Below are 11,604 nucleotides of genomic sequence, written 5' to 3'. Positions count from 1 at the left end.
CAAAACCTACTCAGCTTTCAAGAACCCCATTTAACCCATGCACAGATCTAAAACAAATTAAAAAGAACCATAAGCTGACATACCTTAAATAACTCCACCACTAAACACTACTGTATCAAACTTATTAAAACTCCAATACAAACTAAAATCCAAAACCACAAAATAACACGCCATTATTAACATTACCAATACATTTTCCCCTAACATTTCCTCTAACAAATACAAACTACCATTTACCTTCACTTAAAGAACATACAATACACCTATAACCAAAAACAAAAACACAGTCCTACCATCTACTGTAAATGCAGCTAAATTAAACTAAAAAATCACCTCCAAAACATTTACAATAAACCAACATCAGATAAAAAGTATAGCAAAAATAATTGAAACACTCATCCAAATTCTCCTCAAAAACAACTTGATCATGAAAAAATACAAAACCAAAAAGCCTACTGCAAAGATCCAATTCCTAAAAGTAAAATAACAAAAGAAACAGCATGAAATTCCCACCAATATCATTAAAAAGTCAGAATAGCTCCACCAGCGAAAAAAACCCCCTAGCCTCTAATAAAACCCCAGACCACCTCAAAAACAAACACTAAAATGCAATTCCTCTGACCATCCCAACTACCATTATTAAAATGCCTATGCTATACAAAACTGTCTTCGACCCTGCCATCAATTCCACATAATATTACTCTCATCATACATTGCACCCACATCACAAATCTAAACCACACTAAAACCGTGAAAATAGTTACAAATTAACCCCAAAAAACAAAACTTTAATCTCTAGGCAACAAGGAAAAATTTTAAAAAACCCAAAAAAACCCCCACAAACCGAAAAAACTCCACCATGCAACCAAATACTAGTGAAAAAAAAAAAAACACACTACACTCTTTTCACTAACAATTCTTATCACATCACAAAAAATGGAACAAAATTAAAAACCAACCCTATAGGAAACCACACAGCAAATGCCAGAAACCACTAAAAAAAGAGAAACCCAACCAACTTACTAAACTCCAAATTGTACAACAGACCCCTCATGTTATTAAAAAAAATAAGCAAATCTCTACCTCTACGCTAACTCAAGGAGGCAGCAATACTCTATAAAATTAACTTAATAACTAAACAAATTAACGATACAATAAAAATTGAAAACAATAAAAAAACCTACTCAAATAACTACCAAAAAAACCCACCATATAAATACCCACGTCCCCAAAAATAAAACCAATAAAAAGCAAAAACAAAACAAGTCAAACTACAAAAAAAAAACCCCAACAAACAAACTAGAATTAACAAAAAAATTATTCCTGACTCAATAAACCCAAAATTCCTCCGTCCAATAAAACAAAAATACCACCTAGAAATAAACACAAAGCCAAAGGATAAATGTAACCAGAAACAATACCTCCCTAACTATTCGTAACCATAAAACATACACTACAATCAAACAAACCAAATACATAAAACCCCGATAATATGATAAACAAAAATGCAATAATATGAACTTTTAAAGCCGCACAAATTTACTACAGGACACTACCTAGAAACAAACACTACATACGCTAATAAAAGCCACCACAACGGAATTTAAAACCTACCTTCCACTTCAAGCTTCACGATCCATAAAAACCATAGTCAACTATAAAAAACATATCGTTTAAAAGCATAATACCCCACCAAAAAAAAAAAAAAAAAGCGACAACAAAACTCAATTCCAAAACAGCCTTGTCACCAACGCCTGAGCCAACAACCAAAACATCGAAGAAGTTCACGATACACCAACTGCAAACAAAATGATACAGTAAATTCCTACAAACCACCTCAAAGCCACGACGTAAAAGAACTTTCCATAATTAAAGCCGCGGCTCCCGGCGGGAACGCGGCTCCTCCGGCGGCTCCTCCGGCACGCAGGGGCCGCGCCGCGCCGGGAGAGCCCCGCCCGCTGCCCCTGCCCGGCGGGGCCGGCACCGGGCCCAGGGGGCCCCGGCGGCGCCCGAGCCCCGCGCCCGGAGCGGCCGGCAGCGGCCGGGGCCAGCGCAGCGCCCGTGCCGCCTCTGCCGCCCGCCGGCCCGGCACGGCTCCCCTCGGCTCCGCACGGCTCGCACCGGCGCGGCTCCGGCACTCCCGCGGCAGCCCGGCCGCGCTCCCCTCCCAGCGCAGCAACTGCCCGGGCCGCGCCAGGAGCGCTCCCGCGCCGCAACCTTCGGGGCCGGGCCGCGGGCACAAGAAGCGCCCTCAAAGGCAGCGGCGCGGCCCCACTTCAACCCCGCAAAGGCTGCGAGAGCTGCAGCTTCCTTCAGCTGAGCCCCGAAACTGAGGCAGCGCGGGCTGCTCACCCCGCTTCAGCCAGGGCGAATTAATGTGTTCTCCCCTGCAATTTCATCCCCACAGTAGCAGAAAAAGGGCTTTTCCTCCAACTGTGGTAAAAGGGGGATTTTGACCTCAGTTCAAACCCTTGAAAAGGAGGGACAACAGCGCTGCCCCCTCAATTTAGACCTTAGGATGATGAAAATGGGGGGCCTACCCTCAAATCACCCATAATACGACAAGAATTTTTTTTTTTTTTTTTTTTTTTCGCAGAGGGCACCAGGGAGGGATTGGCAAGATGAAATTGGAAAAGGAAAGGAGAAAAGTCCCCGCTACAAATCCACACGAGCTCACCTGTTCGGCTGCTGCTTCCCGGCACGGAGCTTTGTTCCTCGGCACCTCCTTTGAGCAATGCTCCACGCATCCAAGGGCGTATCCAGGTGTTCCGCCAGACCCTCGGAGAAGCTCTCGGCGTCCTTCCACGAGACAGCGCCGGGAGCCCCCCATAAACCCCTCTGCTCAGCAGCTCCAGGCAAAAGGGAGCTCAGGCAACCCCTTCCCCCCTAAAACAGCCTCCTCCCGGCAGGAGCCGCCCCCTCCTCATCCTCGCAGCTCAGGGCTGGGGCTGCTCGGAGCCCTCATCATCCTCAGAGCTCACAGCTGGCGCTGTCGCCACGCTCCGACAGCGTCGCTCCCTGTCCAGCACACAGCCCGCTCCTGACAGACACAGACCAAACAGAAATCTACTCCGCCTGTCGGCTTTCCCGAGTCCGCCTGGTTACGCGATTAAAACACGTACGTGCAGCGGCGGTTTGGTTCGGCTGTTGGTCTAAGCTGGGTTTGTTTCGGCACTTCGGCTGAACTCGGCTATCGTCGGCTGTTCGGCAACACCCGGCTATTGTCGGCAAAACTCGGCTATCGTCGGCTCTTCGGCTACACCCGGCTATTGTCGGCAAAACTCGGCTATCGTCGGCTCTTCGGCTACACTCGGCTACACTCGGCTAACCTGGATTTTCCCGCCCTTTTGGCCGCCCTCTTGAGAAGGTCAAGCCGGTCCGCGACACGACGCGACACGCCACTCTCAAGATGGCGGCCGCGAGAAGCCCTCGGCAAAGGGAGGCGTCTATACTCAAGCCTGTCAGCGCCCGCCACAAACGCCACCGCCCGCGGCGCCGCTGAGCGCACAGCCCGTGTCCACAGCACGTGAGTCGCCACAGAAAATTCCTCCGGGGCCGCGCTGGCGTTGAAGCGCCGTGCGGGCAGCTCAATAGACACACCGTGGGCCTCATTTTTCCCGCCCTTTTGACCGCCCTCTTGAGAAGGTCAAGCCGGTCCGCGACACGACGCGACACGCCACTCCCAAGATGGCGGCCGCGACAGGCCCCCGGCAGAGAAAGGCGTTTTCGCCTATGCCTGTCAGAAACCCGCCGAAATGCCTCAGCTCTCGCTGCCGTTGAGCCCACAGCCCGTGTCCACAGCACTTGAATCGCCACAGAAAATCCCGCCGCTGCTGCTCGGGCCTCGGGGTGCCACGCAGGCAGTCCCGTAAACGGACGGAGGTCCTCGACTTTCCCGCTCTTTTTGCCGCCATCTTGAGAAGGTCGAGCGCGTCCCGGCCGAGCCCCCCCACGCCGTCGGCCGCTGCAGCAGCGCGGCACAGAGAGGCGTTTTCGCCGCCGCCTCTCGGCTGCCTGTCGGGAGGCTGCAGTACCGCGCTCTGGCCACAAGGCGGCGGCGCTGCCGCCCGCCTCAGCCGGGGGGAGCTGCAGTACCGCGCTCTGGCCACAAGGCGGCGGCGCTGCCGCCCGCCTCAGCCGGGGGCGCCGCACGCCGCGGGGCTGCGGGCGGGGCTAAAACGAACCGGGGGGATTCCCTCCAAAACCTCTTCTGAAATAAATGCCCCAAAACAACCCGGAAGGGGGAAAAAAAAAATCCCTGCCTCTAACCCAGTAACAAGCAAAAAAACCCCACAAAGCCTTTCTTTTAAACAATATTTAAATATATTGCATTATTTTTTCATATTTATATTCACTTTTATATCCATAATGTACATGGATATATCATGTTTAGTTCTACATTTCTCTTTATAAATTTATAGATAAATTCATATTCTATATTACATCTACTCATATTACTTTACTTATATATATTTATGCATTTCTTTATATATTGATTCTATATTTCTGGATTCATATTTTTAGCTCTGTAACACACATTATTTAAAATAAAACCCCTGCAGCTATCCAAAGAAAAGCCAAAAAGAACCTCTTTCTCTTAAACTGTGTTTAATTTTTTTTTTAATTACTTTCAAAATTTATATTCATTTACACTTAAAATGTATATAGATTTACAGTGTTACTTGTATTCTACTAGATCTCTTCTCATTACTTTATTTATATTTTATATTTCTATATATATTTTTATATCCTGATTATAGATTTCCGTATTGATGATTATGAAACAATATCCATATTTATATTATTTAAAATGAAAACCCCGTCTCTAACCAAATAAAAACCAAAAACCCCTTTATTTAAATTATATTTACATATTTTAATATTTATCTTTTTTCATATTTATATTCACATTTATATTTATAGTTTCTATTGCTCTATGATATTATTTATATTCTATATTACTTACCTTCATATTACTTACATATATTTAAATTTGTATTTATGCTTTAATTATAATTATCTGTCTTTATACCTTTATTATGAATTTCTATATTTAGATTTATATTTCTATGCTACTTTACATAATTTCAAATAAAACCCCTGCCTCTAACAAAATAAAAACCAAAGACAGCCCTTTATTTTAACCATATTTTAAAATATTTAAATTATATCATTCATAATTATATTTACATAGACATTTATAATTTTCTTTATATATATTCTAGAAAATATAATATTATTTTATATCATCTATTAAATTAGATTATTTATATTTAATATTTATACCTCTCGATATATATTTTCTATATGTTTAGATTTGCTTTATATTTTCAGATTAATTATATTTATACTATTTAGTAAAAACCCCTGCCTACAACCTAATAAAAACAAAAAAACACCCTATTTTAAACTATATTTAAATATTTTTATATTTACAATCTATATATTTTGTATAGATATACAAGAGACAGCATTTTATATATCATATTATCATGTTTACAATAGTACACTATATATTATAGTTTTATGTATTGATCTGTTTTCTGTATTTATTTTTATCATTATAATTTCATTTTTCTTTTAAAATTTGAAGCTATTTCTATTTTAAACTATACAGTAAACCATATGCATTCACTGACCTAACACATCAGCAGCACAAAACCACCACGCCCTGCTCAGCACCAGGCCGCAGTACACGCTCGCCCCGTCACACCGTTTCAAAACAAAACCTGTTTCTATTACTAAGAGAACAAGGATCCCACCACACTTAACCCCATTCAAAATTCAAATAAACCCAACTATAAATCAATTTTAAAATCCCATTATTATTGCCCCAAAACCTCCATCATTTATAAGCGTAAACTTCCTCCTCAACCAACATCTCAAAAACCCAAAAAACTCAAATACACATTTAAAACGAAATAACTGCTAATAAAAACAAATGGCATAAAAAATACATCAGACCAACTCGCTAAACTCCAAACTGTACAACTGACCCTAAACACGTCTTAAAAAAGCCCCCAAAGCTCTACCTTTATGCTAACTCACAAATAATAACCAATAATCCATGAAAAGAATTTTTAAAAAGCCAATTAAAAGCATAATAAAAATTGAATATTAAAATACTTAAAAAGAACACGACACAGATTTTTAAAAATTGCCTATAGAAACCCACCACATAAATGCGCCTGAGCCCAAAAACTAAAACTAAAAAAAAAAAAAAAAAAAAAAACATTTATCCAGAAATAAATCGAAACTTATGAACACCAAAAGCATAACATTCAAGAGGTACACCATATCCCTTATCATACACCAAGCAGAAACAATATAAAACAATACTATGAATTCTTAAAAACCACTTTAAAACTGCTACATTAAAAAAAAACTTTCAAAAATTAAAAATGGCATCCAGCAAAAGCCATCTAATAAATTACCACCCAAAACTCCAGCAGCCCAGCTAGCCCTACCAAATCTGTATCTTTACACATACAAGGAACACAACCAAAATCCCAATATCATACATCTCAGAAGTCTGTTAAGGAAACCTACTGAAATTAATTCTACCTCAAATACAAACCAACCCCATCCATAAGGTTATCTTCACTCCAAAACCAAATTGCACATAGTTAATAATACCGAAAAGGAAAACAACACACCATACATCCACCACCAAAGAATATACGAGTGAAGGAAAAAAAAATACTTTTTTTTTTTTTTTCCCCACACTAACTTCTTTTATTAGCTAGGAAAAAAAGATTTCGCCAGGACTGCAACAACTTCTTCTTCCTCTCCTTGGTCTTCTTCTGAAATGTCCCATCTCATTCCAAATTCCTCACAACTTTGGAGTTGAAATCCAAGCAAAAAGCAAAATGCACAGTCCCCCTGTGCACCGGATGCTCTTGTCACTTCTCGGATTCTCCATTTCACTCCACACCTTATCACACTTTCAGTCTTCGTGCTGTCCTGCCGTGATGAGTTTCACAGATTAATTGGTACATGTTAAGAGAGGATTTTTCTCCCTCCCTCCCTCCCTGCCTCCCTCGTTGCCCCAGCACTGCCAAGCCCCCCCCACCCCCAAATCAGGTCCCTAAACACCACGTCTACACATCCTTTCCATGTCTCCAGGGACGGGGACTTCCCTGGGCAGCCTGCTCCAATGCCTCACCACCCTTCCAGTGAGGAAGTGTTTCCTACAATCCAATCTAAGCCTTCCCTGCTGCAACTCGAGGCCATTTCCTTTTGTCATGTCACTTCTTCCTTGGGACATCTCGTCACTTAAACCTTACCTGCTCCTTACCTGGCAGGTCTCTGCCTTGCCTGCATGAGAGGAGAAACACTCCCACCACAGGAACGGCAGCTCAGCAGTTCCCACACCAAGGCAGGCGGAGCAGCAGTCCTCACCAGAGCTCACGTGCCACTTTTCAGTGGTCGCCTCTGCTTCTCCTCCCAGGCAGATAGATCTCTGCAGAGTGCTTCCAAATTGGCTGCTTAGGAGGGGGGAGAAACACCTCAGCCAACTTCTTTAGCCAGACTTAGCTGATGCCTTTGCCTGCTTTGCCTCTTCCTGACCGCCTCCTGCTAAGAAAACAGCTGCCTTTGGACGTCTAGGGGGAACTTTTATGTCAGGCTCGAAAAGGCACTACAGAGACGTGCCTTGTTTTTAAAGGCTCAGCCAAGAAGACAGACAATGGCAGCTTCTCCATCCCCACTGCATGCGCAGCTGTGGCACCGGGCCAGCTCTGCTCCTCCTTCCATGTGGTCCCAAATCTGCTGCAGGAACTGAAGGCTACTTCCGTGTTCCAGTGTTCTGCTTTTCCCGGAAAAGATCTTTCAGTGCTGTTATCCCTCCACGGGAAGGGCCTTTCTGTCTCACACACTCGGTGACACAAGAGGGAAGAGGATTATAGGTGTGTGCTCTTTCTAGCTTTCAGGTGGCATTTTAGCTATCACTTACACAGATTCAAAGTATTTTCTTTTGAAATAATAAATAGTACTAAGATAGCATTTTTAGGCTATTGCAGAAATAGCAATTGCTGACAACGAGGCCATGTCCTTCTCGGTGGAGGAGAGCCATAAAGACAGAGATTCTGTGACAGAAATTTTACAGGATGTCACTCCACGGAGAGCACTCACTTCCACAGGAGTTGGCAGGTCAGCTCCTCCACATCAGACAGCTAACCAGGACAAGCCAGCCTCGGGCTTCACGAATGGCAAGGCAGTAAGAGACATATTGAGGCCACGCCTTAATAATACCATTAGGATTCCCACATCAAGTAAGAGCACGCATGGCGCAGGATGCAGGTTCTTGCCTCTCCCATGCTACAAGTCCTCCAGGCTACAATAGATGCTCGGGCTCTGTGTCTGGCAGTTTTCAAACTGAAGATGCGGAATTCTGCTAGCGAAGGCTAAGCGAGGCGCTTTGAACAATAAACACGTTTGTAAAGGCGCAGGCTGCCTCTGTCCCCACGCGCAGCCAGCTGGAGGCCAATGGCCACAGCCGACGGTGCCCTGGGTCTGGGCTAACTCATTTTCACACCTTCTCCACCAGGCAAAGCGGCACCACTTCCCTGTGCTGCCTGAAACGGTCCCTGTCACCCCTGGCGAGGCTTTATGCCCTAAGCATCCCTTGCTCTGCAATTCCACGGCACACTGCAGGACAGGTTTTAGGCAGTAGCAGCGTAGCTCAGAGACAGCACAGTCACGGGTCCTGCTATGCTCAGCTCTGCTGGGGGAGGATGCACACCCCATTGACTCCTCCTTTCAGCAGGAGCCTTTAAAGCCCCGGCAGCAGCAGCAGCAGCAGCAGCAGCCACGATTCCCAAACCCTCGCTGCCTTTGGCAGCACCAGCTCCTGCCTGTGTAATCCAATTGACTGGGGGCGATCAGCCACCAGCAAAGGATTTTATTCCATGGCAATCACACCTGGCAGATTAGACTGGGGCCTGATGACACGGAGCTAAGAATGCCTGTGGCAAACAGCACCCTGTACAGCTTAAGGCTGTTGGCAAGCGAGAAGGCATTTCCCCGTCCCACCACTTTATGTGCTCTTACCTTCTACGGAATGAGGAGCCGCAGAGTCTTGAGGAGGAGGAAAGGATTTTGAAGGATTTCCCGCTACAAAGAAAAGGGAAAAAAAAAGGAAACTATATCCAATACTCCTGAAAATCCCACAGGAGTAGGCCGCAGCAATATTTGATGTGCGTGACACTTTGAGAAAGAAAGAAAGAAGTGCAAACAGTGCAGAAAGAAAGAAATTCTAGGCTTGATGTCTTTGGGATGAACAGGGCCTTTAGGACTTTTCCTTGTGGCAAAGCTTGCGTGGTCTCTGCGGGAACATGCGTGGAACGTGTGGGGACGGCTCAGCTCAGGTGACAGATCTGGGGGCACAGCAAAGCAACCTGGCCCAGGGGAAGGTGTCCCTGCCCGGGACAGGGGGATGGAACTGGGTCTTTTTTGAGGTCCCTTCCAACCCGAGAGGGGCTGAAGTTCCTCCCCAGCCTCGCTGTCACCCCGAGGGGCAGAGACAGGGAGCGGCAGGGACGGCTCGGCACAGAGCGGGGCCGCTCTCAGCGGCATGTCGGGAGAGCCGCAGGTCCGGCAGTGTCGGGCGCTGTGTCTGAGCGGCACGGGGGGATCCGCCGAGAGCTCCGGCCCCGTGCGGGGACTCCTGCAGGGGCCGAGGGGCGCCGGGCTCCGGCCCTCTGGGCTTTATTCTCCGGCGCCCCGAGCCCCGCGGCCGCGGGGAAAGAATGAAAATGGGGACGGGAATAGAGGAGCGATAGCAGGGGATGAGAAAGGGTACGGAGGGACGTCGGGCTGGGGAGGAAAGCCGGAGGGGAAGGGAAAGCCCGGCAGGTGGAGAAGAGGGACCGTGGACAGAGGTGGGAGAGAGGGGGAATAGAAGGGAGTAGCGGGCTAGGGACAGGACAGGAATGAGTCAGCATTGGGGGGAGGGAAATGGGGGAAAGAAGATAACTAAGGGAATTGCGGGGAGGAGGAAGCAGGGCTACAGAGAGGGCCAGGAGGGAGAAGCCTCACAGGGCCCCGGCTGCACCCCGAGCCCGCCCCGCCCTGCCCGGGATGCTGCGCTCGGCGGAGCTCGGCTCGGTTCGGCAGCACCCGGCTCGGTTCGGCTGAACTCGGCTCCTGTCGGCTGCATTGCGCAACATTCGCCTCTTCGGCGACTCTGGGCTCGCTTCGGCCGCCCTCGGAGCCGCTCTGTGTGTTCGGCACAGATCGGCTCTTTCCGGCTGCACTCGGAGCCGCTCGCTCCGCTCCCCTCGGCCCGGCTCCCTGAGGGCGGCGCGGGCCGGGCCGAGGCGCCGTCGGGAAAGGGCGCGGCCTCACGTTCAACACACGAAGCTCGGAGCTGCCCGGGGCCGTGTCCCGCGGGCGGCCCGGCCATCGCCCTGTCAGGAAAAGTAACCCACAAACACCATAGGTTTATGTCCAAAAGGAGACACAGGAGTCCTGTAACTTTATTGGCATAAAGGGAAAGGCCATGGGCATTTCCCATGGGGTCACCCAAGATGCTGGAGGACGCAGCCTCATTTTTATGATAATTCATCAGACGCATTTCTCTCTGTCTTTCCCATCGGCTGAAGCACTTGAGAGGTAAAAACTCCCTTGCCGCGCCGTTCCACTCTTGAGCCCGCAGACGCCGCTCCGGCGGCTCGATCTTGCCTCGCCGTCCCAGGGCTTCTGCAAACGTTGACGAGAAAACAATCAGGCTGGAGAGACTCCATCTCCCAAAGGGAACCTCGATCCAACAGCCCCACAGGGAGATCCTCACGCCACCACCCACACAGCCCCGCAGCTGCCCAAAAGCCTCCAACCTGAGCTGCACTCACCATGGCGACGTCCGGTGCAGTCCCACGCCGCGCTGGGAGCCGGGCCCTCTGGGCAAATGAAGCTGGGCATGCAAAGCAGCGGCCAAGAGGCTGCAGCCCTGCTTACAGGGGGCTCAAGCCGCTGCCTGGACTGCAAAGTGCCCGGGACTCCAGAGCACTGGCCCCGACTTACAGGGCGGCTCTGGCCCGCAGGGCCTATGGAGGCTCCTTTTCTCCAGTTCCGGGGCGCTCCCCGCTAACGGGGCGGGCGCCCCAGGCAGGCTGCCAGCTGAAGGGAGCACAAAGGCTCCCAGACCCGCAGCCTGCTTACAGGCCGGTCCACACCCAGGGAGCCACGGAGCTCGGCCTTCCCCCAAGGCAACAGGAACCAGACTCTAGGATCAGGCAGTGGAGCCCACGGCCTAAAGCCGCGTGGCCCCAGGGCCCGCGAGCCCAGCCCCGAGGACGGGGAGGGCACACGCCCGGCCCCATGACTCCTGGCCCCACGCCTCTGAAAGGCCGGGGCCAGGGATACCCGCCTGATTACAGGGGGTCCCTCCAACCGCCCGCCGAGGCCAGGGGACGCACAAAACCCCACTTACGGGGCCGCCCCCTGCTGCCCGGCACCCCCCAACAAGCGCTACGGAGCACGGGCTGCGGCCTGCGCCCCACTTAGGGACAGGCCGCAGCCCGGCCGCAGCGCGGCACGGCAACGCAGCCGTCTGCAGGAGCCCCGGGAGCCTCCTCAACAAGGCCGCCAGGAACGCGCCGCCAG

At 48.9% G+C, this 11,604-nt stretch overlaps 1 long non-coding RNA gene across 2 annotated transcripts; it reads right to left on the bottom strand.

Moving 5' to 3' along the window:
• Nucleotides 1-6,670: 6,670 nt before the first annotated feature.
• Nucleotides 6,671-10,058, bottom strand: LOC135299790 (uncharacterized). Of its 2 annotated transcripts, none has more exons than XR_010361691.1 (2): nucleotides 9,052-10,058; nucleotides 6,671-7,487 (listed from the first exon to the last, which is right to left on the bottom strand). It is a non-coding gene; the product is annotated as an uncharacterized LOC135299790 (long non-coding RNA). The 2 variants fall into 2 exon arrangements; XR_010361692.1 differs by having other exon boundaries at nucleotides 6,671-7,484.
• Between the last annotated feature and the right edge of the window lie 1,546 nt (nucleotides 10,059-11,604).

This window comes from Passer domesticus, chromosome 4 (assembly GCF_036417665.1).
Source record: "Passer domesticus isolate bPasDom1 chromosome 4, bPasDom1.hap1, whole genome shotgun sequence".
Taxonomy (NCBI): Eukaryota; Metazoa; Chordata; class Aves; order Passeriformes; family Passeridae; genus Passer; species Passer domesticus.
The sequence above is the reverse complement of the archived record's forward strand: the minus strand, read 5'-3'. Positions and strand labels throughout refer to the sequence as shown.